Source organism: the organism of the source record quoted next, unplaced genomic scaffold (assembly GCF_019419815.1).
Source record: "Pyrus x bretschneideri cultivar Hongxiangsu unplaced genomic scaffold, Pyrus_bretschneideri_v1 Contig49, whole genome shotgun sequence".
In the NCBI taxonomy this organism is placed as follows: Eukaryota; Viridiplantae; Streptophyta; class Magnoliopsida; order Rosales; family Rosaceae; genus Pyrus; species Pyrus x bretschneideri.
In genome coordinates this window covers 1,304,726-1,310,725 of record NW_025999786.1, presented here as the reverse complement: position 1 = coordinate 1,310,725, position 6,000 = coordinate 1,304,726, and the positions used below count along the sequence as shown (strand labels likewise).

Genomic DNA, 6,000 nt, shown 5'->3' with positions numbered 1-6,000 from the left:
CAAGCCGGGAATCAACCCGAGAACTGAGGGGGCTGTGGTTCCTCTTGAGGATTCCGAGGATAGAACAAACCCAAATACATCGTACCCTTAAAGTAGCAGAATATGTCTTTAACACTTGTCCAATGTCTGCATGTGGATGCGTTGCTGTATCTTGCCAAAAGATTAAAAGTGAACTAGCCTCTCTCCACGCACTCACGTGCATGCGAGAGGTCTTTTTTCAATCACAGATGCTACGCGCCCCTAAATATGTCTTGCATTAGTTTTTTGCATTGTAATTGTCAAAATGGCTCACTGAACAAATTGAAAACGACTATCGCACGACATCTTTAAGGGTGCAAAAAATTTGTTTGATAACTATGTAAACGAAAATGACATTAATGTTTAATTGTACGGCCTATGTCACATTTTTCAAGCTATATATCATGATCAAATGATGGTATGTTCTGATACATTGATCCAAAACAAAATGATGAACAATATGTACATACAAAAATATAAAGTTTACTTGTAACGTGATGGTGCCATTACTAAATCATGGTCTCTTTTATCATGGTCGCACAAGAGGCATTTTTTTAATTACTGGCGCTACACGGTTTTAATTATATATTGCGTCAGTTGTTTTCACGCAATAATGAAACAACATTTACGTGTGAGAGGATTAAAACAGTCTTTTTTAGGAGGCATTAGGTGTTCATGTGTCTATCGACATTCTTATTCGTTGGGAGCTGATTGACAAATTTTATGTGTTTGCGAATGGTGTTTTCTCAATTGCTCCTGCTTAACTTGTTTCTATTTTCCTATAGAAGATGAAAGTTTATTACATTAGTTTCCAATCTCTTTATTAGTAGATCGCCTAATCATGTTTTTATTCTTAAGAAAAATTAGTAGTAACAATTTTGTTTTTGTTTTTTACAATCAAACCCGAGCCTTTTTCTATTAAAAGTGCAAATGGAGGTTGTTTTCTTAATGTGTATATGCCAATCCTAGTTTATTTGGTATAGATATTGTACCTTAATTTAAAATTGAATACATAACGTAGTAATAATCTTGTTTTAATTAGTGCAAAACATGTATATCTTTTGTATTTTGGGGCACTGTAAAAGGTGTTAATTTTTATAACCTTCCAATCAAAAATACAATCCCATGCATAAAAAACAAACCGATAAGATACAATTATTTACTTGATAAGACAAATAATTACACCCGAACTTTGAAGTTGTTCCAGTTCATATTCCTAAAAAGAAAGTAATCAAATCCTTTGCAGCCTGAATGAGCGATGAACCTGTAAATTTAAGACGATCCATTATATACAGAACAAAAGGAAATAGGGGAAGATTATTAGAGAAGAAGAATCAATTACATACAAAATTATGCCAAATCATAGAATATTACCTGCACTCTTGAGTATGATAAACTACATTCCTCTTAATCTTACACTAATTAATAGCCAAGCAACTCTTCGTTGAACAATATTTTAAACAACGTAAAATCGAAACATGAAGTAACAACAATAGACAAAGCATACTCAGATAAAGAACATGTTTACTTCATCAATTTGAGATAATTTTGTGCTCAATGAAACATAAAAGCACAAATACATATATGTGCTCAATGAAATTGAAAAGGGCACCAATGAATTGTGTTCATAGACCATTTTTTTTTTTTGTAGTGCATATGCATTCTTGTCTCCTCACTCCTATTCAAATAAAAGGAGAAGTAGTGCTACCTGTACTTTTCCCCTTTCATAAAAGAACTTACAGAAAGCAAGGGTTTCAAGTCTCTTTCTTTATTTTGGTCCAAGTAAAAAGCAACACAATAAGGATATCACCCTAAAAAATAAGCAAACACTCTCGCGAATACTTAAAACACCAAATGAACAAACCCAAATTCTATAATCAACCCCAACGAAGAGGAAATCCAACTGAATATAAGGAAATAAGAAGTTAAACTGATTATAGGAAATAAGAAGAAGTTGAACCCAAATTCTATAATCACTGTTCTTGGACCGACTGTAGATGTCTTCCCATGGTTTTTCTTTGTTCCCTCTGAATACAAAGTAAGAAAATAAAAATCCCTTCTCTGATATAGTGTTCATATTAGAAATATAGGTTTGATCGTAGATTACAATATTAAGATAAACTAAACATTACATAAACAATTATGGACATCTGTAGAGCCTTCAAACCATTACAGAATAAAGCAATTGTAACATTTTTCTTCCAAAATGGAAGAAGCACAAAGTATCATTGGATCACCAATAAATAAATGAAACATGGAAGAAAAAGAAAATAGAAATATACGCTTCACGTAGCCTCTTAGACCACGCCAGTTCTTTCACATTAAACACATCCAACCACTTTGACACACCTGACGGCTCTACAGGTGAAGAGTGAGAAAGAGAAGAGCGTGAATTGAAAAATAGGAAAAATAGAATGGAAAATATGAGAGACTTGTTAAGAAAATGGGCATGCCCATAAAATAAAGCATAGATCATCGTCCTACCTGACAACTGCTGTCTTGTCAAAACATCGTCCACCAATTGTCTATAAAAAATTATGCATAGGAAATAGAAGCAGATAAAAAAGTTTGAGCACCAAATAAGAGAGTAGATCAACCATCTAAATGAAGAGAAAAAAAAAACATGATCAAGACCTCTTCTGCTCCACTCTTGAGGTCCACATCTATAAGAAATAGAAAAGGTTCAAACTTTAATGATCATTTTGTTTAAATTAGTTAAAAACAAAACCATAGATAGAAGGAAAAACAAAAAGGGATGAAACTATGTTAACCAAAATAGAACAGGATGACTCAAAACTATTTTTGTTCCCCTCTTTTTCCGCTATTTCTCTTCCTTCTTCCATATTTTCCCTATGAAACAAACTTCAAAACTGATTACAACTAAATTAATTAAAATTAATTCATGGACAGGAGGAAAAAAGAATTAAACGAAGTTACCCAAAAGAATGAAACCACCAACTCATATATTGAAAACGCATCGATCACTGGGGATTCACCAATCAACCTATATATTTGATCAAATCTGGAGTTAATAAAAAAAGGGAAATTAAAAATAAATCAAACATCAAAGTAACATACCTGAGAGTGAAGACGATTTAGTTTTTGCGGGAAAGGAATAAAACCAATTGCAACTGCTAATTGCAGTTTCAAATTTGAGCTGCAATTTTTTTTTTTAAACGTGTTATAATTATAACCGCTCAGTTTGGGAGGATAATTATTTCTTATTTTTCAAAATAGGAGGATAATTATCCAACTGTTCCTCCCTATTCGTCGAAATCACATTAAATTCCATAAGAAAAATATAAATTAAGCAATAGATTCCGGAATGTTTACGATAATACACATATGAATTATTGTCCGATATTTTAGATTGAAATGTAGAGATAAAATTCAGAAATTGAAGAAACTTAGCGTACCTGTAAAAAGGTGGATGGAGATTGAATTGCGTCGTCCTCGTTCTCCCTCATAAAACCATTGCAGATTTTGCAGTAGAAAAACTAAAATGGTAAACTCTCTTCTGATAACCGTAAACTTGGAATAAAAAGGTAAACTTTCTTCCGATAACTGTGTCTATTCCATGTTCTAAACTCCATCTTCTCCAGTTTGTTTTTTCTGCACAACCTGGAGGTTTGAATGCCAGGTTCTACTTTTTTTTCTCTGCTTTATGTAATTTTTTTAATACAGCTTTATGTTCAGTTATGAAGAAAACAAAAAGACAAAGAAGAACTTACAAACGAAAACGTACAGACGATTTCTTACCTCTAGATATGCAAGGAAGCAAAATCTTCAGCTGATGCAAAACCTATGTCGTTTGGCTAATTTTAATAAAACTATCCTTGATTAAAAAAATAAAAAACTGAAGTAAGTGGAGCGGTTGTATTGAGGAAAATATGGAAGGGGTTGTGTGTGTAGAGAGACGGAGAGGAAGAAGAATGGGTCGTGGGTTTTTATCTTCTCTTTTCTTTTTCTTTTTTTTTCTAATTTTTAATTCCCTTTTTGTTTAACATATATTTTTTTTTTTTGACAAAAGTATCCTTGCTATTTTGTTTTTATTATTTTCAGCTAGTTGTGGATTTTTTTTTGTTTGGGGGGCTTTATAGTCCAATTATTTTTGGTGAAGCTTTAAGACACCAAACTTTCCTTCTAGCTTTCTAATATTAAAGATGAGATGTTCAGTTTAGTGCACTGAGCTAAGTACAATAAAGCGTCGATGGAACTTTAGGCTCCAAAGTCTCTTCCTGATCCTCTTTAGGATGGAAATGATCTCATTTGGAATCTAGCATTTAGATGCCCATAAACTGCTTTATCCTCATTAAAACGACGCAACACCTTAGGGGTGTAGTTCTACTGCTGAACAAGATTTCCATCTAAACAATGCTCGATCTCCAGGCCAAAACAATGTCGAGTTTTTTCAATATGCTTCATCTTAATTTCTGACTTCAGGTACGCGACAGTTTTCTCAAGTTCTTCAAGAGTCCTAATGAGATTCATGTCATCAACATAAACTGTAACGATCGCAAATTCGAAATGTGATTACTTAATAAACACGCAAGGGCAAAGTTCGTTGTTCACATTTCCCTGACTTATCAAATACTCATTTAGATGGTACCTCAATCCGAAGAGTCAACGCCTCAATGTAATCTAGAGAGCGTTTCGTGGTCTAGAATTATTTGATCCAGTCAATGTAAGTCATTCAGAAACTTTTATGTAGATTTCCATATCAAGATCTTCATAAAGATATGCGGTTACAACATTCATAAGCTCTATATTCAGTTTTCTGGAAACTACCAAACTGATAAGGTAGCGGAATGTCATGATGTCCATTACGGGAGAATATGTCTCCTCATAATCAATCATTGGGCAGTTGAGAGAAGCTTTGCACAACTAGGGATGCCTTATATTACACTATTTCATTCTTCTCATTACGCTTCGTTACGAAAACCCACTTGTATTCAACAAGCTTCACATGTGGCGGTGTAGGAACTAAGGGGCCAACCACCTTGGGTTTCACAAGCGAATCAAGTTCAAACTGGATTGCTTATTTCCAATTTGACCAATCTGTTCGATGTCGACCTTTATCAATGAAACGTGGTTTAATGTTATCGCTCAGCATGATATCAGTAGCTACTGCATATGTTAATTCATCGCCGACTATAATCTCATTTGTAATCCAAACATCATCCAAGCTAGCATAATGGACCAAAATCTTTCGTTCTCGGAAGGCAGATTTGTCTTTTCTAGGACGTTTTCGTAATGTAGAATTTATTCATGCGTTGGATAGAATGAGTAGGTGATGGTCGGATTTACTCTAGTTTCACTAGATTGTCCCATGGGTTTCCTCTTTCACTGTTGTGAATCCTTTGTACCAACAAGCCTACCACGCCTTCTGGTAGGAGCAAATGATTGGCTAACTACCAATACACTAGATTCGCCACTAGGTGTGGCAACCGACCTTTGAGGGTTGTCCAGTACACATTAGCGGCGTCCCGTCATTCTAGAACAACAGTTCGACGTATCTTAGGTACATCCATCCTTGGAGGAACATTTGCAGCTAGTATATGCGATCTCATTGCTTTTGCTAGATCGATAAAGGCATCTAGCATGCTTGAGCAACACTATGAAGATCTAAGATTCGTCACACTTTAGTTTTAGACTGTGAAGTGCGGGGATCTCGATGAGACATAGTGGGAGTCATCCACAATAATTCACATCATTCTTCAGGAACGTAAATGTTCTTATCTTTCCCTAACGACGAGAAGACTATCTTGTAGAAGTGACAATTCACAAAACGAGCGGTAAAGTGATTGCATGTCAAAGGTTCTAAGTAACAAATGATTAAGGATAATCATAACCGACATATATTCCCATCATTTTTTGATGACACATTTTGTACTTAAGAGCAGCACAATCGGCATATAGACCACACAACTAAAGACCCGCAAATGCGAGATGTTGGGCTCGTATCCAGTTATTAACTAAAGC

The 6,000-nt window shown here is 34.6% G+C and overlaps 1 long non-coding RNA gene across 8 annotated transcripts; it reads right to left on the bottom strand.

The window, feature by feature from the left end:
- Window positions 1-1,150: 1,150 nt before the first annotated feature.
- Window positions 1,151-4,459, bottom strand: LOC108866033. 8 transcript variants are annotated; one of them, XR_007252369.1, is made up of 3 exons: window positions 3,778-4,425; window positions 2,956-3,675; window positions 1,151-2,888 (listed from the first exon to the last, which is right to left on the bottom strand). It is a non-coding gene; the product is annotated as an uncharacterized LOC108866033 (long non-coding RNA). The 8 variants fall into 8 exon arrangements; XR_007252372.1 differs by having other exon boundaries at window positions 1,151-2,868; XR_007252370.1 differs by having other exon boundaries at window positions 1,151-1,282; window positions 2,301-3,675; window positions 3,778-4,424.
- Between the last annotated feature and the right edge of the window lie 1,541 nt (window positions 4,460-6,000).